The following is a 23,287-nucleotide window of genomic DNA, read 5'->3' as shown; positions in this document are numbered from 1 at the left end:
TCACCACTTACGCGTACACCATAATTACTCTACAAACATTGGGGTTACACTCGTCTGGTGTGAGACGTTCCTGAGGGTGGGGTCCACTGGGTGCCGAACTGACAATAACCCTGGGTTCGGTGTGGGGCGGCGGTGGGGTGGGTGGACTGCTGTGGCGTGTTGTGGGGTTGTGAACCACTGAGGGCTATGGCGGGTCGAAGTCTCTCCGTCGTTTCTAGGTCTCCGGTTTAATACACAATGTCACACTAATCCGTTGCCTATATGTCGGTGTTTACAGTGATAAGCCAAAAAATTATGACCAATGACCACCGCGGCGTTGATTGCCACTTGGCGGCATTACGGGCACATGACGCGGTAGCAAAAGTATGTAGGTGGAGCAGACACTGGTTGGGGATCACTCTAGGGAAGATGTGGGCTCCAAATGGGGAAATCCATTGAGATAAGCGACACTGGCAAAGGGCAAATTATTATTACGCAGAATCTGTGAACGAGTGTCTCTAAAACGGCGAAGCTGGTCGAATGTTCACATGCTACTGTCGGTATACGGACATTGAAATTACCACTAGGCGCTAAATGGTTGGACATCTAGGACTCTTCACAGAACGTGGGTTTCGGAGCTTTTATGCTCTGTAAAGTAGGGTAGATGGTGATCTGTGGCATCTCTGCAGAAATAGCACAATGCTGGTGCACGCACAAGTGTTTCGGAGCTCACCGTTCATTACACACTGCTGAACATGGAGCGCTGCAACAATCACCCCTACATGTTCACATGTTGTTGATCCAACAACATCGTCAATTACGACTGAAGTGGACTCGGGACCGTCAGGATTCGACCGTCGATCAGTGGAGACGTGTCGCCACTTGAGGTGAAGCGAGTTGAACGGCTGCTCGAAACGCGCAGCATGCCACGGACGCAGGCTAGTGGGAGTAGTTTTATGCAATGGGAGACATTCTCCTGCAGTTGCATGGGTAGTAAAGGAAGATACGCGGACAGCCGCGAACCACCTGCCTCCCTTCATGCTTGATATCTTCCCCGACGGCGATGTTATCTTTCTGTAGTATAACTGTGCGTGTCTCGGAGCCAGAAGCGTGCTACAGTGATTTGAGGCATTACAGTGAGCAGACTTTGATGTTTCGGCGACCAAATTTGCCTGATGTAAATCCTGTGGAAGCAATCTGGGTCGCTATGGGGCACCATCACAGCGTACGCAAATCAGTGGCCCGTTATTTGCGCTAATTACATGACCTGTACGTAGACACCTTATGCTACATACCTCCACAAAGCTACCAACAAATTGTCGGATCCGTGATACGCTGCATCTGTGATGTATTTCGTTCCAAAGACGGCCAAACAAGCTATTAAGCAGGTGGCCATGATGTTTTGGCTGATCAGTGTACATAACCGCATCGGAGTCGCGCTACGTTGCTTACAAGCTGCAGCAACGCCCTGAAACGGAAACTTTTTGATCGCCCCTTATAGATGGCTTCGAGTGTATGCTACGAAGAATCGAAGACATGCGCGGAAGAACGGACTAACCCTCAAATGTAAAAGCTGAGAGACAAGTGTTGCCATCTGTTTCTGGGTACGGGAACTATCAAAATTGACATTGGTCTCACCCCCAATGATATTTAGGGGTAAGACCAATGTCAATTTTGATAGTTGCCGTACCCAGAAACAGATGGCAACACTTATTTCTAAGCTTCTACACTTGAGGCTTAGCCCGTTTTTCTGCGCATGCCTTCAGTCTTAGAAGAAGATTGCAGCTATTTCCTTTGGGAGCCGTGTCTACGTAGGTTAGCGCCCCGTCTGTTGACAGAACACGCAACTAGGCTTCCCGTTAACCCCACGCCGTCCACAGCGTCGTTCCCGACTGCTAGCGCGAGTTGCCCTTCCACCCTTATCTTCTCCATCACCGAAGCGAAACAATCATTTAGTTCGACTTGACTACTGGTGCTCCGCTGACTGCTTACCGCCAACACGTGATAGTTTACGGCGGTGGAACCTCCTCAGCCGTAGATAACGTGCAACACATTTGTCTGCTCTTCCTCACGTTGACAAATATACAGGGCTATTACAAATGATTGAAGCGATTTCATAAATTCACTGTAGCTCCATTCATTGACATACGGTCACGACACACTACAGATACGTAGAAAAACTCATAAAGTTTTGTTCGACTGAAGCCGCACTTCAGGTTTCTGCCACCAGAGCGCTCGAGAGCGCAGTCAGACAAAATGGCGACAGGAGCCGAGAAAGCGTATGTCGTGCTTGAAATGCACTCACATCAGTCAGTCATAACAGTGCAACGACACTTCAGGACGAAGTTCAACAAAGATCCACCAACTGCTAACTCCATTCGGCGATGGTATGCGCAGTTTAAAGCTTCTGGATGCCTCTGTAAGGGGAAATCAACGGGTCGGCCTGCAGTGAGCGAAGAAACGGTTGAACGCGTGCGGGCAAGTTTCACGCATAATGATGTGAAAGATTCAGTGTTTAAACCTCCTCTACCAAGAAACGTGCCAGAACTGCGAGCTCGCATCAACAATGCTTTCGAACTCATTGATGGGGACATGCTGCGCCGAGTGTGAGAGGAACTTGATTATCGACTTGATGTCTGCCGAATCACTAAAGGGGCACATATCGAACATTTGTGAATGCCTAAAAAAACTTTTTGAGTTTTTGTATGTGTGTGCAAAGCATTGTGAAAATATCTCAAATAATAAAGTTATTGTAGAGCTGTGAAATCGCTTCAATCATTTGTAATAACCCTGTATAATGTTTATCTGGCAAATTTACGAGCGCCCACGCATATATTTTCGTGTGTATAATGTCGTGAATTAAATAAATCGGTCTGTTAACTTGGTTTAAAAACATAGCATTGTATTAAAAAGAGAAAATAAAGATGTAAACGAGGTTTGAACCTAGGTTCATTAAGCAATCGGAATAGTATGTAACAGGATAAACAAAAACGATCGCCAGTCCAAATCGTACAAGTAATTTCAGAACAGTTACATTTTATTTCTGAATTATGAACATAAACTGTTAACATTGTAAATAGGCCAGAACATCTTAGCAACATCAATCATTCACAACTTCTATAAAGTTCCGCACTGTTAAGCTTGAACAAAGTAATAAAACTTTCCCCAATATAACACCTAATAACTGACCAGGTTAAGAAACGAAACACCTCTTTAATGAAAATTAATCACTCACTGATCAAAATAATTTCTAGAATATGAGGACTATAGGTGTGGTATCATTCAATGACACTGTTAATAGCTACTTCGCCTATATCGGTCGATCGTCCGCTCAAAGCTGGATTATGGGAGCTCCGTATACTCTTCTGCACAGAGCCGTCCATCTTACACCGCCTCAACTCTATACAACATCGGGGGTTACGTCTTGCCATCGGAGCGTTCTATACTAGTCCCGTCGAGAGTCTTCATGCTGAAGCCGGTGAATTGCCACTAACCTACCGGCGCGATATACTGCTTTGTCGGTATGCCTGTCGGCTATTATCAGTGCCCAACCACCCGTCTTATCGTTCCTTTTTTGATGACTCTCTCGAACGTCAATACGGGTTGTATGTATCTGCCCTGCTACCCCCTGGAGTTATCTTTCGTCGCCTCCTCCAGCATCTTGATTTTTCACTCCCTGCAACCTTTAGAGTGGGCGAGAGCCAAACGCCGCCTTGGCTCCAGGCTCAGGTTCGCGTTCACCTTGACCTCAGCTCGCTCCCAAAGGAGGTTACCACAGCTTCGGTATACCGCTCGCGGTTTATCGAACTTCGTTCGAAGTTCATTAATACGATCTTCATTTATACAGACGGCTCTAAGACCAATGACGGTGTCGGGTGTTCTTTTATTGTTTCAAATACCGGTTCCATGGCCATTGTTCGGTCTTCACAGCTGATCTATTTGCCCTCTATTAGGCTGTTCTTTACATCCGCCGCCACCGACATTCTGCTTCTGTCATCTGCTCTGATTCCCTGAGCGCCATCCAGAGCCTCAGTGATCCGTATCCGGGTCACCCTTTCGTGCACCGGACCCAACGCTCTCTTCAGCAGCTGGCGGACGACGGCTCTCCGGCTACCTTTATGTGGGTTCCTGGCCATGTCGGTACCCCTGGGAACGAAGCTGCAGATGGCGCGGCCAAGGCTGCGGTCCTCCAGCCTCGGACAGCTTCTTGTTGTGCCTTCATCTGATTTTAGCAGGGTCATTTGTCAGCGCATTTTATCGCTGTGGCATGCCGATTGGTCTACACTTACTGAAAACAAGCTTCGGGCGTTGAAACCTCTCCCCCACGGCTGGGACGACCTCTTCACGCTCTTCTTGGCGGGAGGAGGTCGTTTAGGCCCGGTTACGGATTGGACACTGCCGGTTCAGCCACCGCCATCTGCTGACGGCTGCGCCGGCGCCGTTCTGCCCATGTGGGCAATTGCTGACGGTACGCCACATTTTAACGTACTGTCCGAATTTTAATACTCTGCGCATTGATCTTGGCCTGCCATGTACTCTGGAGGAAATTTTAGCGGATGACCCAGGAGCAGCGGCTCGCGTTCTTCGTTTTATCCGCTTGAAAAACCTGTCTAAGGACATTTGATTATGCTGTTTCCTTTTAATCCCTTGCCTGTTAATGTGCCTTTTATAGTTTTGTTCCTTTTAGTTATTGTTTTAAGATTGTGCCTCGCAGTGCATTCATAATTTAGTCTGGGTGCTAATGACCACTGTACTTGTGCGCCCTAAGACCACAAAAAAAAAAAAAAAAAAAACTGTTAATAGCCCTTTTTATACACAGAACCGCATAACACATATCGCACCAAGTACAGCGACACTCCTCAAAAATGTAATACTTGAATAAACTAGTTTCTCTGCCTCGTGATGACTGGGTGTTGTGTGATGTCCTTAGGTTAGTTAGGTTTAATTAGTTCTAAGTTCTAGGGGACTGATGACCATAGATGTTAAGTCCCATAGTGCTCAGAGAGATTTTTTTTTTATAAACTAGACTTAAAGGGTTAATTCTATAAAACGTATATTGAGATGGTATAAGGTTCCTTTAAATTTCAAGTAAGTGTTGTTGGCAGTAAATTCCATTATATTTTTCATGCACGTTGGGGCACTTCATACTTAATTTACAATGTCATAAACTAAAATTTTCTTTCAGGGCTTCGATATGTTAAATTGTTTAGCACTAATTTCAGCAAAAGTAATTTTAGACCAGTATGAAAATTTAAAACAATTATTTTCTGCACCAATTTGGTTTTTAAATCATGTTGAGCAATTTATGAACCATCGCGTCTTTCAAACTGATTTAATAATTTGACTCATGTCTTTGAACTCTTCAATTATTAATGTTAGCAAAAACCCAAATAAAGAACTTCACATTTATAGATACTTAGAAACTATGAGGAACAGGACCCTAACACAAGTTACGTGACTTACATCAGTGATATTTTGGTTACACATGAACATTGAATTTTACAAATGTATTGAAGCACTGCAATGAAATGAGTGATTCATGCAATGTTACAAGTCTAAATAATCTGTATATTGCATGGAGGTGTCGAAGTGATGATCTGCTGCAGCGATAATGCTGGAGAGTATTACGAAATTTTGGCTTTCATACGAATTAACCTTTTAAATTTCTTCTTTTCACTATCACACATCTCAGAAAATTCCACATCATTCCACGTTGCAGTACGCTGATAGTACTTCCTCCTGAGATCCTTTTTTAAAAGTTTGGAAATAATTTTGCCTCACTTTCGACTACAGGACGTTCATACTTCACCAACTAGCTACTGACTCCTTGAAGTTCTCTTGGCCTGCTAATTTAGCACCCTCACACCTTTTTCTTTGGCGCGCTAACATCTCCTATACATAGAGGGACTTCCCTGTACCTTTTCCTTCACAATCATTGCAATTCTAACTATCGATTTCCCGTGCGTACATATTTACTGGTGGGCGCTGAAGACCTTGTAGAACCTTGGAATCTATGGTCACCTGCCTCCATACGCCTCTATCCATCGCTTGTTGTATTGAAGCTATCTTCCATATCTTCAAGTCACTTTTTCCTGTGTCTGCCTCTTCTCCTTCTCCCCTCGGGATTCCCTATAACATTCCCTTAACGCTCCGAGTTTCTGGTATTCTCTGTACATGACAAGCCCATCTTATTCTTCCTTGCTTAATTTCGACTGGAGTATTCATCTGACCAAAAATTGTCTCCAGCTTTCTTCCTGTCTCACTGCCCCAAGTGTCTTTCCTCAAAATCTTCCTTTCAAATCTAAATAACCAGACTTCTTCCTTTGTTGTCATCATTCGGCCTTCCGATCGAAACATAACTATACGTCTTAATATAGTCAAAGATATTTTAATTTTTAAATACTAAAATTTTTAGATTTGAATATATTCTGCAAGAAATAATAGCGTTGGTTTCCACTTGCTCTCCTTTCTCAATTTCTACTGCTGATCTGTTATTTTCTGTTATAACCGGAGCTAGATATTTAAACACTTCCACTCTTTGATATTATTTCCCATTTACTTTTACTGAAGGCCCTGTTCTGTCTCTGCCACGCTCGTCCGTCATCATATACTTTGTTTTATCTTTATTTATCTCCAGCACTAACTTCCGTGTCACTCCTACTAACGCAGCATAATTAACAAAGCTCTGACGTCCTTGCAATTAATGCTATATTATCAGCGTATGCAACCACCTGGACCAGCAGGTAAAATATTGTTCCCCCTGGGTTCGCTGGCATTTGTCGAATTTCCTTCCATAGTGCTAAGTTAAAGAGTGGCGCAAAGACGATATCTACCTGTCTCAGCCTCCTCCCTTACATGGATATCTGCCAACAGTTCTTGTTCTATTGTGATCTTGTAGACTGTTGCTCTCATTGCCATTTCCATCACCCTCATTAATTTTAGCGGTACTTTAAAATCTTTCATAAATTGGAGACTCTTATTCCTGATTAGACTGTTGTACGCCTAATAAATGAAAAGCACTAGTTTGCCGTCTTCAGAAATTTACTGAATATTGTCGCCGAAGAAGTTACAATGTTTGTAGGCAACATTTTAAGAGACGGTGCGCTTCTAGATTGAAGTAGAAAATTACAGTAAATAACATCTTTAACAATGTGATGGAAACGCAATGTAAAAAGTAAAAAATTGAGCAGTAAGTAAATAAAAATGGAGAAAACAGGAAAAACTTTAACACAAAACAGGAACAGCAAGCCTAGATAACAATTTATTTTAATAAACAAAACCGATAAAATGAAATAAAAGTAGTACTTGACAAGGCTACTTCAGAAGGTATACAACATAGAGAGTGATATACAAACCAATTAAAAGAAGGAATTATCTGTGTGATTACAGAACAGATGAGGAACTAAGTTCTTTATACAGGGTGAAGCAAAATTCGCGCACTCGGGCTTTGCAGTGCGACTCCTCACATGCCAGCGATAAAAAAATGTCTGTCATAAATTTTCGTCTGGCGAACACATCCGGCGAAAAAGGACGTTAAACAGTGGCAATCTAGCAGCACTGTAACCACAAGCATAGTAACTACCTGTCGAGCATACATTCGCTGTGCTGTACAGTTGGTGCGGTGGATAGGGTTTTGGATTAGCATGCAGGAGGTGAAGGGTTTGATCCTGGGGGGGGGGGGGGGCGCATTCTTTTATTTGTCAATTTCATTCTAACATTTCATACACCGTTTCTTAGGTCACATGTATCTTCAAATGGCTTTGAGCACTATTGGGCTTCACATCTGAGGTCATCAGTCCCCTAGGACTTAGAATTACTTAAACCTAGCTAACCTAAGGACATCACACACATCCATGTCCGAGGCAGCACTCTAACATGAGACCGTAGCAGTTGTGCGGTTCCGGACTGAAGCGCCTAAAACCGCTCGGTCACAGCGGCCAGCTTCACATATATCCTCAGTTTCCAATATTTTGCAACACTGAACATAACAAATATGTGGTTAGACAAATTAAAAATAGGCAGTTAAAACAGATGACCTATCATAGGACAGAATAACTACAAAAATAATATCAATTTCGAGATGGTTAAAATGACACCACAGTATAATAACACATCTACTTATCATTTATACTACATGTAATATGAGCGCTCAGATGTCGCACATTAGCAACCAGTGACAATAATAATGTCCATGGCCGCATGAACTTCACAACAGAATACGCTGTCCTCAGAACAACAGATGCTCAAAGCGACATTCCTACACGTCCAAACATTGCGCAACCCGCTGGATCGTACAGCTCTGGACCATTCGCAGCAAAGCTGCGTCCACAGTAACAAGAGCAGCATGAACATGTGCTACCAATTCTTCCACATTCGTCGGCAGAGGAGAGTACACATGCCCCTTCATGTGTCCCCACAAGGAGAAATCCAGGGGATTTAGGTCATGTGAACGTGGTTGCCATACAACTGGACCTCCACATCCCAGCCATTTCCCTGGAAATGTTCTGTCCAAATACTGTCACACATTAATTCCAGAGTGTGGAGGCGCAACATTATGTTGGAACCATACCCTCTGCCAAACATGTAGTGGAACATCTTCCAGTCCGTCAGGCAGATAATTTGCGAGGAATGCGTGATACCTTCATGCAGTCAATCAGTCAGGCAACATGTAGGGGCCCAAACACCTGTCTTCCAATATTCCTGCCAAGACATTGATCCGCGGGTTGCGGATGAATTGCAGGTTAACCTCACACCAAGGATGGGCATTGTACATATTGAAGACATCCTCACGAGTGAATGCTGCTTCATCTGACCATATTACGGTGTTCACGAAGTCATCGTTGGCTTCCCGTTGTTGTTGGAACCATTCATGGATTTGCATCCGTTGATGGCGGTCTGCAGGATGTAGGTGTTGCGAGAAAGCGTAATGATAGGGGGGCAGCACCTTAACGACCGTGCGTTGCGAGACACGCAGCTGCCTTGCTACGCTATGTGTACTTCTCTAAGGTTTTGGTGTATGACCTCCAGAATAGCTTTCTGAGTCACGTGATCGTGGAAGGGGAGAACCCGACTCCCAAAGGCGCAGCTTGAACCAAGAAACACATTTTTATCTGGGTGGCGTCGGCGAGGATATCTAGGAGCACATTCACGAGCGGCAACACCAGCCCGGTTATCAGATGCACCAAGGACGAGACGCATATCCACATCGCTTGTGTATACCATATATCTGCCACACTGGTGTAGAGGTTTACAGTGAGAAAATTCGATGTGTGTACGCATGTACATTGGAGTCTGTCACTGGCGCGTTACCCTACTCGTAACTGGTCCCTGTCTGGTGGACAGCGCATGCAGTATAAACATGCCGCGCTGTTCCACCTAACGAGCATTATCCCTCTGACAGATATTGTTTTGCATGACTCATCCCGACACTGCTAATTGCGAAATGTTTGGTTTCGAATTACACTGTTTTCCTAAAGGTAATAGACATGATGTTTCGAAGTCCCATCAATATAATAATAATAATAATAATAATAATAATAATAGTGCACTGAGATACGTACTAAACAGCATGCTGTTGCCAGGTTCAATGCTGAAAGGCATAATTAGTGGGATTATGGTGATAACACATACAAATAGTAACAGAGTTTGGACATTATTCGCAAAGCACGTTGTTAGTCCTATTAGTAACGTAAGGCCCTAAAGAAATGTTAATAGACTTGAACGAGGCAAGAATAATAATACACTCCTGGAAATGGAAAAAAGAACACATTGACACCGGTGTGTCAGACCCACCATACTTGCTCCGGACACTGCGAGAGGGCTGTACAAGCAATGATCACATGCACGGCACAGCGGACACACCAGGAACCGCGGTGTTGGCCGTCGAATGGCGCTAGCTGCGCAGCATTTGTGCACCGCCGCCGTCAGTGTCAGCCAGTTTGCCGTGGCATACGGAGCTCCATCGCAGTCTTTAACACTGGTAGCATGCCGCGACAGCGTGGACGTGAACCGTATGTGCAGTTGACGGACTTTGAGCGAGGGCGTATAGTGGGCATGCGGGAGGCCGGGTGGACGTACCGCCGAATTGCTCAACACGTGGGGCGTGAGGTCTCCACAGTACATCGATGTTGTCGCCAGTGGTCGGCGGAAAGTGCCGGAAAGTGCACGTGCTCGTCGACCTGGGACCGGACCGCAGCGACGCACGGATGCACGCCAAGACCGTAGGATCCTAAGCAGTGCCGTAGGGGACCGCACCGCCACTTCCCAGCAAATTAGGGACACTGTTGCTCCTGGGGTATCGGCGAGGACCATTCGCAACCGTCTCCATGAAGCTGGGCTACGGTCCCGCACACCGTTAGGCCGTCTTCCGCTCACGCCCCAACATCGTGCAGCCCGCCTCCAGTGGTGTCGCGACAGGCGTGATTGGAGGGACGAATGGAGACGTGTCGTCTTCAGCGATGAGAGTCGCTTCTGCCTTGGTGCCAATGATGGTCGTATGCGTGTTTGGCGCCGTGCAGGTGAGCGCCACAATCAGGACTGCATACGACCGAGGCACACAGGGCCAACACCCGGCATCATGGTGTGGGGAGCGATCTCCTACACTGGCCGTACACCACTGGTGATCGTCGAGGGGACACTGAATAGTGCACGGTACATCCAAACCGTCATCGAACCCATCGTTCTACCATTCCTAGACCGGCAAGGGAACTTGCTGTTCCAACAGGACAATGCACGTCCGCATGTATCCCGTGCCACCCAACGTGCTCTAGAAGGTGTAAGTCAACTACCCTGGCCAGCAAGATCTCCGGATCTGTCCCCCATTGAGCATGTTTGGGACTGGATGAAGCGTCGTCTCACGCGGTCTGCACGTCCAGCACGAACGCTGGTCCAGCTGAGGCGCCAGGTGGAAATGGCATGGCAAGCCGTTCCACAGGACTACATCCAGCATCTCTACGATCGTCTCCATGGGAGAATAGCAGCCTGCATTGCTGCGAAAGGTGGATATACACTGTACTAGTGCCGACATTGTGCATGCTCTGTTGCCTGTATCTATGTGCCTGTGGTTCTGTCAGTGTGATCATGTGATGTATCTGACCCCAGGAATGTGTCAATAAAGTTTCCCCTTCCTGGGACAATGAATTCACGGTGTTCTTATTTCAATTTCCAGGAGTGTATATGTGACCATTAGAGGAGGGTACAAAGAAAACAGGTTTCGCATCTAGTAGATGTCACTCCCACGACATGGAAAGGGCTCCTTTCAAAGCTGACCAATCTAACATTTCTATGATTGTAGTATGTAAGTGTAAATGTGTTCTAGAGGACCTGCTGCAATCACTGTTGACGATTAAGATACCAGATACTGTAACACCGGGACTACATTTATCAAATAAAATACATACACCTCAACCCAGTATCAAACCATCAACCTCCTGCCTGCTAAGCCAAATCTCTATCCACTGCACCGACTGTACAGGACGACTTACATGTCCTCACAGAGGTAGTTACCGTACATGTGGTTACAGTGTTGCCAGATTGCCACTCTTCAACGTCCTTTAGCTGCCGGATGTACTCGCCGGACGAAATTTTGTGATTGAGATTTTTTTATCTCTGGCATGTGAGGACTCGCGCTGAGAAGCCCGAATGCGCTAATTTCCTTCATCCTGAATATTCTGTATTTACAAAATATATAAGGAACTAAGTTCCTTATACATTCTATAGCTACATTGATAATGCCTTCTTTTAATTGGTTTGTATATCACTCTCCATGTTGTATACCTCCTGAAGTAGCTTTGTCAGTTACTAATTTTATTGTTTTTGTTTATTAATGTAAACTGTTATGTAGGCTTGCTGTTCCTGTTTCGTGTTAAAATTATTCCTGTTTACTGCTTCAAATGGTTCAAATGGCTCTGAGCACTATGGGACTTAACATCTGAGGTCATCAGTCTCCTAGAACTTAGAACTACTTAAACCTAACATCACACACAGCCATGCCCGAGGCAGGATTCGAACCTGCGACCGTAGCGGTGGCGCGGTTCCAGACTGAAGCGCCTAGAACCGCTCGGCCACACAGGCCGGCATCCTGTTTACTCCGTTTCTATTTACTTACTGTTCAATTTTTTACTTTTTACATTGCATTACCATCACATTGTCAAAGATGTTATTTACTGTATGTTTCTGCTTCAATGTAGACGTGTAACTTCTCTTCCAATGTTGTTTACAAACATTGTAACTTCTTCGGTGACTTTACTCAGTAAATATCTGAAGATGGCCTTGCAAGCTGAAAACCGGATAACATAATAGAAGTAGTACTGCAGAACAAAAGCAAACTAGCGCTTTTCATTTTTATAATGTTGTTCCACGAAGAACCGACGGAAGCTTCAGTTAAAGTGCTGTATGCTTATTTAAAATCAATATAAAACTGATAAGGCAGCTGGTTATATTCATAAAATTGCTCTAACACTTGCCTGAATAAAAATATCTTGTCAACTATGGACCTATTTCTTGTAAATCCAGCCTGATAATCTCCTAATATCCTTATGACCCAAAATTCTAACCGAGAAGCTAAACTGTAACAAACTCCTTACACATTGTATCCAAGAGAAAAAGCCTGCGGCACTTGCTGCACTCTGACTTATCGCCTTTCTTATGCAATGGGCAGGTCATTCCCACACTCCAGTCCTTAGACATTTCTTCCCTTGTCTATATTTCCTTTATTAATTCATTAACGGCCGTCTTCATCTTCTTTCCCTCAAATCATAATGACTTGGCCTCTATGCAGACTTTTCCTGCTGCTTTATTATTTTTTAAGTGTATTTTAATTGCATTCTGTGGTGAGCATACTGTTAGACCTTCGGTGTACACACCATCAGATTATTTGACTTGTCGCTCTAGCGAAGTAGGCGACTGTCAGCAATATGTCTCGTGGTCTTATCGTGGCGTGTTTATCTTCTGCCGTTAGGTCAGACGATAGAAATGCCACTTGCACGCTTGGAGTAGCAGATTTACGGTGACCAACATTAAACAGAACTTAATTAATTTTCACACACATTTATTAAAAGAATAAAAATCATAGACATTACGTAACTTGATTCTGGATGCTGTTTACAATTGACAATCTGAAGTTCCTTTGGTCTTGGTGCGTTAATCTTATTCTCACATATCTCTGATACTTGACAAAAGTGTCTATACATTTGTCTTCATGGCTATGTACAGGAATATGATAATCTTATTAGGCGCAGACTGAAACTTGACTATAGACTGGTACAGACAAATGCAGACTAATGCAGACTGACTAATCGGAGGTCTGTACACTCGTTATAATACCTCGAGTGTTCAGGTAACACTGCGCGAGTGTGATCCGCGAGGAGCAAAGGTTCTACGTTAGCAGCAATCTCATTGGCTGCATTACATATTAATACGCGGATCGGCGGAAGCAGAATTTGGTCCGTCTCTAAGAGAGCGCCATCTCGTAGTGCGGAGACGGACGAGCGCTGCGCCTGCACTGTTGTGCTTAGTGGGGCGCGCTCTAATGGGAAAGTTCTGTACGCGCTGACTACGCGGAACTATGTACACAACATATTCTTCACTTGCTCTGAATCTGATGGCTCGGCTTAGTACTTCACCACTTCTAAAAAAAAATGGTTCAAATGGCTCTGAGCACTATGGGACTTAACATCTATGGTCATCAGTTCCCTAGAACTTAGAACTACTTAAACCTAACTAACCTAAGGACAGCACACAACACCCAGCCATCACGAGGCAGAGAAAATCCCTGACCCCGCCGGGAATCGAACCCGGGAACCCGGGCGTCGGAAGCGAGAACGCTACCGCACGACCACGAGATGCGGGCTTTCACCACTTCTAATTTAGCTCCAAATCCTGTCCTTCTCTTCCTCATTGAAAGCTTCTTCACTGTTATCTGTTCCCCCTTTTCATCGAGTAGCTCAGCAAAATACTCTTGCCATCGTTCCAAAGGTTTGCTTTTGTCGCCTGTTCAGTTTCTGTCTTTATCCTTATAGAAGACTGTTCTCGTTGGAATCCTCTTTTCAATTCTTTAGATCTTTCTTAGAACTTTCGTATCTCATTATCGTCTCTCGTTTCGCCCACCAGCTCTATTGTCCTCCTTTTAAACAACCTTTTCTTGACGCTCTATAACTAATTCGCTTTTTGTCTCTTCTCTCTATAGTCTTCGGTCGTTAGTCTTATTTTCGTTTGCTGAATTCTTTGCCTCGCTTCATTTCACTCTTGGATTGCCTCTGAACACTCCTTGTCAAATAATTTGGCTGTTCTTTTCTGTTCTACCCTCCTCAGTACTTCCTCCACAGCTACACTGAAGGCTAGGTTCAGTGTTTCCAATTTAGCTTCCACATCCCTTTTTTCCCTATGCTCTTTTTTGTCTCAGGAATCTCTTCTAATTTCTTATTGTATTCTTTCTGCTTTCATTTAATTTGGGGACATTCTTATAGTATTTCTCTGTCCCACACTCATTTGTTTCCTGCCAGATCTGTCTTCTGCCTATATCTGATCCGCACTAAGTAATGATCTGTGTCTGCTTCCGCCCCCCATAGCTACTAAGTTCCATACTGTTTTATGCGTGCTGTTTAACTATAATTACATGGTCTATTTGGTTTTCTGAAACGCCATCTGGCGATGCCCGAGAGCAATTCTTAATAACTACCCTCCGTCTTTTCCTTCCTACCCATTACGATTCTAACTATCGATTCCCTATGCACGAATTAACGAAACGAGTAATTTTTTAAATCTGAATCACAATAACCTTCAGTGAAAGGAAAACATACATTTGACAATAGTGTGGTTGGAGTCTTTGCAGCGAGTAAACACAAAAGTGAAACTCGCAGCACCTGAAGAAGACGACAGATGGGTCCGTCATTGGAATATTGTGCATAAAAAACAACTCGGCAGAACACCGGAAATCAATCACGCCGATAAAACCAGAGAAATCACAGACATTAACAGATAATACACCAATATATACTTAGAAGGCACAAAAGTGGCATTGCTATATCACCAATGACAAAGAGCAGTGGTTCCCAATCTTTTTAGTTCTGCGGACCGCCTATTTTGTAAAAAATGCTTAGAGGCCCTGTAACTAAATATACAAGTATAAAATGTAAACACACAGAAACAGATACACTCACATATACACACAAACACGGATACTGGATATCTCTTCTAAGAAGCATCAGGCGCTGTGTTGTTTTACTTGTATAAACTGGTGTCTTCATCCCTTCCAGATGCTCAGTCTGCGACTGTACCTAAGGGTTACTGCCACTGTAGCTGCTCTTCTTAAACAGCATCCCGTATCAGAAAAGTAGTTACATTCTTACTTACGCTTTAGGTGCTTGGGCTGTGTGTGGATCTGTTTAAAAAGAATAGCTCGATGTAGTCATAAGGACGAGCTCAGCACATCTGTTTCATGCCCCGCAGCAAATAACAACCCGTAGCTGTGATTCTGCAGTCAAATGGTCTATGGATTGACCAGTATTGAAAATTAATAAAATACACAGAAATACAAAATAATACTTAAATGAATAATTTAATAAGAAGCGTTCTATTCTAATATCTGTAGTTGATGTATATGGCAGAGAACTATATTGAATAACGTTTATTCAGAAAAGGACATCACCAATAAACGGGAAGTGGCCCTATGATAGTCAATCAAAATATAAACATAAAATATCCTTATGAATGTAGTAAAGTTACATTGAGAGCGTTACAACAGTGGTACCAAAATCCCCACACTAAATGGACATCAAAGACTCGCGAAAACTAAGTCCATTTCATGATCATGATACATGAAATATTCAACAACTCAAAACAGCTCAGAGTGAAATATGATGATTCACAAATTAACATGTGCAACACAAAGAATAGTCACTCATTCTCTATTGATTCTCAGTTCCCTAAATCATGTGGAAATAGAGTCCTACATTGGAGCACATTCAGACCTCTCGTGAGTCAGTCACTTCAAAAGTTCGAGAATTGTAGCGGCCGTTCACCGCCCAGAATCAGTCACTTATACGACTGAATTACACACATTACCATAGGCATGTTTGTCTTCTTCCAGCACTCGACTCCCATAGTGCTCGCTACTGTCTGCTTTTCCATTCGCTGAAGGCCATCCCCACCCAAAATACATAGTTCTTACACGCTGCAAACATGATTTGACTGGTCTTGACCACTTCCCAGACTAAACTAATATATTACAACAATATTTAAATACAAAATGTTATAAACATTAAGTCACACTCAAACCATTCACAATAAACATCAGTAAAGGTTTGTCCATAAATGAATAAGCCAATATTCTTGCGTAAGTGTGCTCACGATAAATGACAACAGATTGCCAATAAATATTGTTTAAACAATTATTTATGCCTTCTTAGCAGAAGCGTCTTTTCGCTCTCTTTTCAATTGTGCTGTCTGGCTAACACATGCGACTGACCACATTTAAATTAGCACTGTTGTTTAATAGCACTTGCAGTCAACATTTGAATAAAGTTACTGGAAAAGTAGTAAATTGTTCATTAAATAAAAACACAAGTATGACAAATTATGAGGTAATTGTGTTTTTGTTACGAAATGGGAACAGTAGAATTTAGAGCAACGTTATGCCATCAAGTTGCAGCGGGGCGGGTTAGAAAATGTGTTGCGTTGCGTATATGTCTGATCACTTATCTTCGGCGTACTGTCCATTACAAAAGTTCCACCTACCTCAGTACGGCGTCTGATCACCAGCCCGCTTCTATGGAAACGTAGATACTGCTCAGACGGCGTTAAAAGCAGCGTTGAAGAAAAACACCGTCAATACTTACGTTTGCAGGGTCCGCTTAAACTCTAGTAGCAAGCTATCCTGTAATATCTAATAACAATTTTCGGGCGGAGGACGATTGCTTCATCTCTTTAGAAAAATGGCGAAATTCTGCAATGAGTTCTGTTATTGCTTCAGGCTCAAAATAAACACTTGCCATCAGCCCGTATTTAATTAACGATTAACATCACTGTCCTCAGCTCACAGTTCAGACAACTCGGTGCACACGCAAGTCAGACAGAGATGTCCGACCCGAATTATTATGCGATTTACAGTCATTACTCTGCTACAATATACGAGTTTCACATTCGGTTCTTTTCAGCGGATTTCTAATAAATAAACTGCTCGCCAAATATTCCATAGACGAATTTGAAACATGCCACACGGAATTTCACGAAGGCCGAAAGTTCACTCACGTTTATCTGTCCAAAAGATCACTTTGAGAGGCACCCACAAGCCTTGCTTATACTGTGACATCAAGCAGTCTGCCTGCAAGATGAGTGGTCTGCCAAGCGAGTGGATTTATTCTTATTTCTCGCGAAACATCAATGACTGATTATGAGCTCTAGTACTCACAATTAAGCTACAAATTACTCTCCTGTTTGAATATCATGCAACGGAAACGGATAATACACATCTGATTGTTAGGAATTTACACAACTCTGATTGCTCACTACGCTCTGGCAATACCACCTTTTCTTTCTTACCCAACGGCTTTGTTCAACACGTGGCCATCGCACTGAATATGAATTGCGCACACATTATAAATTCTGGATGTCATTACTACACACTATTCGAAGAACAAGGCCACCAATCTTTTCCTTTTCACTATCTTTTTTATTCCGATAAATTCTATTATGATCAAAGACAGCCGGCCGCGGTGGTCTAGCGGTTCTGGCGCTGCAGTCCGGAACCGCGGGACTGCTACGGTCGCAGGTTCGAATCCTGCCGCGGGCATGGGTGTGTGTGATGTCCTTAGGTTAGTTAGGTTTAAGTAGTTCTAAGTTCTAGGGGACTTATGACCTAAGATGTTGAGTCCCATAGTGCTCAGAGCCATTTGAACCATTCAAAGACAACCTAAACACACCATTACATTTTATACAAAAATTACACATGAGAGACTCCGCCCAGTGGGCATGGCTTTACATTGGTGATTCTCTATCTTATGGTCTCGTAATTATCTAACGCTACAGTGCACTTTCTGGATAGGATGGTGGATCTTTTGCTATATCTCACACTTCGACTCTCGCACCCATCATCGCGAAAATTTACTCCAGACCGAGCGGTACAAAAAGGAGCATGCATAACCAACTGCCTCTGAAGCTATCTTGCTACTCTTCCATGCAAACCACACATACTTAAATTACATGAAATACATCACACTGGCAACATAGAATACATCACAAAGAATAGTCTCAACGTTAGAATCACTTCACTTTCAGCTTTCCCACTCCAATTAGTATTCATCCCAGTTTCAGCTTTCCCACTTCAATTAGTATTCATCCCAGTTTCACACGACACTGCCCCACTTCGTAACTTTTCTTTCCTACTACGAACTCTGGAGGATATATGCACGTCTTTCTATGCAATGCAAGCCAAGTGGCGTTGCTGGATAGACGGCTGACTCACCTTGTTTCTCTCTCAGAGTATTAGAGTTTGAATCTAGTGTCCCACAGAGACATATTCGTCACACGCGCGAGTCCTCAACTGATACCTTGGACAAGTACTTCTCTTTATCCTTTCTCTCATACACAGATTGAGACTCACACAGTACTCACCACGTGAAAGTGCTGGTCTCTAATTTCAAGTCCTGCACACGCCATTTCATAAATATTTCCAACTTATAGTACACACGCCAGTAATTCAGCTTAAATTTAACACTCGGAAGTATTTCAACTTAGTACTAGCACTCGCTCGCAAGTATTTCAACTTATTGCTACACGTGGTTTCATTGTGACCGTTGGTCACTTCCGAAGATTACTTCGATCCCCTTAATATTACCTGCTGTCATTTAATTCTCCCCCTAAAAGTTCCTGAAATAGAGCAATAATTATTCAAAACTACTCTTAAGTATTTCACATGCATACGATACCCTCCACTCTTTTGTCTTTACGGAGCACTCCTAAGACAGGTCTTACCAACAAAAGATCCAGCGCCAGAGTGCTGAAACATGGCTGTTCTTCAGGTCATCTCGCACCTCCGCCGAGGTGGGGGAGCACCATGCTACCGTATTGGTCAGCCACATTTCAGGCGCTCAAAGCTCAGGTAAAGTTCATCTCTTTGGTTCCACCAAAGGTGACCAAAGTACCGTCTCAAAGATGATCATATATTGCACATTCACTATCTGCGGTTAGTAGACGACCATACATTCATTCATTTCACAGATCTCACCAAATTGGATGTAGGGATTTATTTTGTGGGAGTGCACATGTGATCAATAAAATAAATAAATTGTCCCTCTTTCCTGCACTGGTATCCGGCTTCGGTGTATTAAGTGAAATTGAGTTATTATTACAAAAAATATGTTGTTCTGACAAGAATAACGAAGAATGTTGTACCTATTTTCAATGTCAGGTGGTACTGTACCCTTTCAACTTCACAAAGCTCAGATCTTCACACTCTGTCCATAAATGGAACTGCTTTCACGGCAATACAATCCGGTTGCGAGAAACCAGTAACGTCTTCATTTTACTCATACTGTAGACGGACACGTCCACCATGACCTGCACGTACGATAGCTAGCCAGCGACTCCTATTCTCTCCCAGTGTAACTACTTAGCAGTGCGCGGGAACTGCTTAACTCTGATTGGTTGATCAAAATGACCAGCCAATCAGAACTATCCTTCGAGTATATCCTCGCGCCAAAACTGTCCTATGCCAATCATATTCCCAGTTGCATTTACGTCATTTCAATATGCAAATATTAATATAATGTTTAACAAAACCAACGAAAGGAAAACTAAACTTGAAATAAATTTAGAAACTTGTTACCCTGCAAACGGCTATTCTAGCTGCCTTCTTACATGAGCTAGTACCCTTGGACATACATCATCAACTTAACACTTTCCCATGACACAGCTACATAATGTTTAACATGAGATAATATTGAATTTTTTCGTATGTCCCACATACAAACTCTCACTCACTCTCATTTACTCACACAACAGCATATTAACTAAATAATAATCTTTTCTGAATTTTGTATTACGAAAAATGAAAAGTAGTTAACGTTTTTTAGTTAAGAAAATCTAAATAAACTGTTCTGCCATTTTGTGAACTTCAGTCATGATTCCAAATGATACTAAAAGACAAACTGTGATGAATCCTAACTGACTTTAATCTTACAAGTGTCGGTTTGGGGTGTTTTAGGTAATTTTCCATAACTCTGAAAGTATGCCAGCTGAGACTTTTACACAATCTTATTTTTAATAACAAAGGACAGTATATTGAGTTTTAACTAAATTGCATAATATTTAATACAATTTATTTAAATTTTTAGGGGCTTGAATATTCTGTCGCTCGAATTGACACGGGTACCGCTTCCCACGGCTAGGCTAGCGATAGGTGCGAATGAGTCACTCTAAGATACAAACTGCTGTTTCTATCACCTCCAACGGCTCCAAAGCTATGGGCCGTACTGCAATATAGTGCAATAAATGCTATTGCGTATTGACTCGCAACGCTACAAAATCTTACATTAAACTTGAAGAATCCGTGAGTGTCACCTTTGAAGCTGTTGAAACAGGCCTTTGGTTAACATTTCTTATCAAGAGCACAAGTTTTTCGCTGACAAGAATCGTTCTTGGCCGTCCGAGAACACGTTGAAGATGAACTTCGCTCAAAAATCGACGAAAACGTCTAAAGCATGCGTCCTCTTGTTATATCAGACCGACGTTTAACAATAAGGATGGTGGGTGATCTGTTAAACTTCCAACAAATTTTGACTGAAAATTTGCATGTGCAAAAGGTTTGTGCCAAACTTGTGCTGAAAAACCTCACATCTGAGCAGAAGGAGAATCGAAGAAACGCATGCGTTGATCCTCTTGAGAAGACTGCCAATGACCAAGAATTTTTTCAGTTATGTGATCACACGTGACAAATCCTGGATTTTTGAGAACGATCCTGACAAAAGTCAGGATTGGCACACTGAGAATCTCCTCGACTGAAAAAAAGCTGGAGTGAGCAAATCAAAGGTCAAAACGATGCTGATTTGGTTTTTTGACAGTAGGGTAATAGGAATTTTATCCTACAGGACAGATTGTGAACCAAATGTTTTACGAGGATGTCCCCGAAAGCCTCAGGAAAAGGGTGAATCGAATGAAACGGGATATTGCAGACAAGTGGACGCTGCACCATGTCACACGGCCATATTCATCATGGATCATGGAGCTTTCGGCCTCAAAAGGCATTCCTGTTGCTGCGCAGCCTCCCCGCCCCCACTACTCGCCTTGTGACTTTTTTCTTTTCCCAAAATTGAAAAAGTCTTAAAAGAACGTCATTTTGGGATCCTGGAGGACATTCGAAAGAATGTGACCGACATACTAAAGGCCATACCAACTGAGGACTTTCAACACTGCTATCAAGACTGGGAACAACGATTCCGCCGGTGTATAGCTGCTGAAGGGAACTGCTTCGAAGGGGATAATGTTGTTGTTTCAAAACAATAAAAATAAATAAAAGCTTTGGTTTCTTTTCTCACACATGTTGCATTTTCAGTTTCGTTTTGGAATGTGTTGCTAGAGTCGGCGCACAAAAATACTACTCATACAATTTTTTATGCCACATCCATTGCTGGGTGCATCACCCTCGGTTAAAAGTTAAACGTGGTAAAGTCGGTATTTGACCCTGTTCAACGCAAAATTCTGGTGTATCAACCTCGATCAAAGTTTAACGAGGGAATTGACTAATTATATTTGATTGTGACTCACACCCTGTTTTCGGGAGATGATTTATAAGCATACGGTATTAAGATGACGGCGCGTTTCGATGTATTGAGACAGACTCAAGGTATATTATACTGTACGGTACTCGTAAGATGAAGCCAGAAAGTTTATTAATTTATGAATCATTCTAGAAGATGAACTAAATTGTGCCTCCACATGTGACCACACTGTTACTTTCTCTCTAACAAGATTTTTGTAGTTTTTCTTATTTATTATTCTTGAAGTTCAAAACCCAAATAGCCAGCCGCTGTGACCGAGCGGTTCTAGGCGCTTCAGTCTGGAACCGCGCTGCTGCTACGGTCGCAGGTTCGAATCCTGCCTCGGGCATGGATGTGTATGATGTACTTAGGTTAGTTAGGTTTCAGTAGTTCTAAGTCTAGGAGACTGATGACCTTAGATGTTAAGTCCCATAGTGCTTAGAGCCATTTGAACCATTTTTGACAATATAATTCATCCAAGAAAGAAGTGGCTTACAAAACAGCCTGTGTGGTATTCTTATTAGGATGGATTAATAAAAGAGGTGGAGTAGATCAAAACCCAAATATACCTCTCCCAAAGCAGTTCAACGCAATTCTCAAAATATCTCGAGAAAATCGACTTTTAAATTTTACGGCCATGTTTAATATGCCAAGTAAGAAAATGTTTCCGATGAGCAGCGTGACTCTATAGTAGCGTGCTTGCTCGCTATATGGGGCGCCTGGTTTCGATTCCAGGTGGTTCGAAGGTATGCCCAAAGGTGCACGTCCTATGAGCACTGACGTGAAGCGCCAAATACAAAAATATAGAAAAAAATTAATCTGTAGCTTTCTTAATTATATAATCTTGATTAACATTCTTTTATAAAAGATCGATAACTAACAATTTTTGTTTGCAATGAAAATTCAGTTTTCGTATGTAGTATACAGTTAGAAATAAGAAGACGTGCATTTTTCAGGAAAATGACAAACAGATATGTTAATAGGTATATATTTGATTAATTTTATATATAAATGGCGTTAAGTATTCGAGCGCGACGGAAAGAAACGAAAAAATTATGACCGAAATGAGACTGCAGCCCTCAGTTCTTTTATTTTCAAGAACTGATGCATTCTCTCCGAACAGTTCGTAAAATACATCCATCTCGTACTTCAAAATTGGTGTTCTTCTTTTGTTTTCCACTTCGCCAAACATAAACGGAGTATCGCGGTATAAAGTCACTTCTGCTTGTTGACGAAAGTGAGAGCATGTGAAGTGACGTCACTAATCGGTGAAAGTAGAGAAAACTTACGTATGTAGGTGGACATGCAGAAATTCAAATCTCTATTAACAAATTTGCATCTCCAGGGCGCTTCCCATTGCAATACACGGAGTTAACTGCTGTCAAATGCACTGTTGGCTGACGACGGTTTGCTGGCCGTCAAATAACACTTGGTGCGCTGCAGAGGCTTTTTAAACGCGATTTACTTTTATTCGTGATCATGAGACCTTGTTTATCTGGTTTCTTTACCGGGATTGGTGCACTCCGCCAAGCAGTGTCGCCGGAAAGCCTCCGTTG

This window comes from Schistocerca cancellata, chromosome 4 (genome assembly GCF_023864275.1).
Source record: "Schistocerca cancellata isolate TAMUIC-IGC-003103 chromosome 4, iqSchCanc2.1, whole genome shotgun sequence".
Lineage (NCBI taxonomy): Eukaryota > Metazoa > Arthropoda > Insecta > Orthoptera > Acrididae > Schistocerca > Schistocerca cancellata.
The sequence above is the reverse complement of the archived record's forward strand: the minus strand, read 5'-3'. Positions refer to the sequence as shown.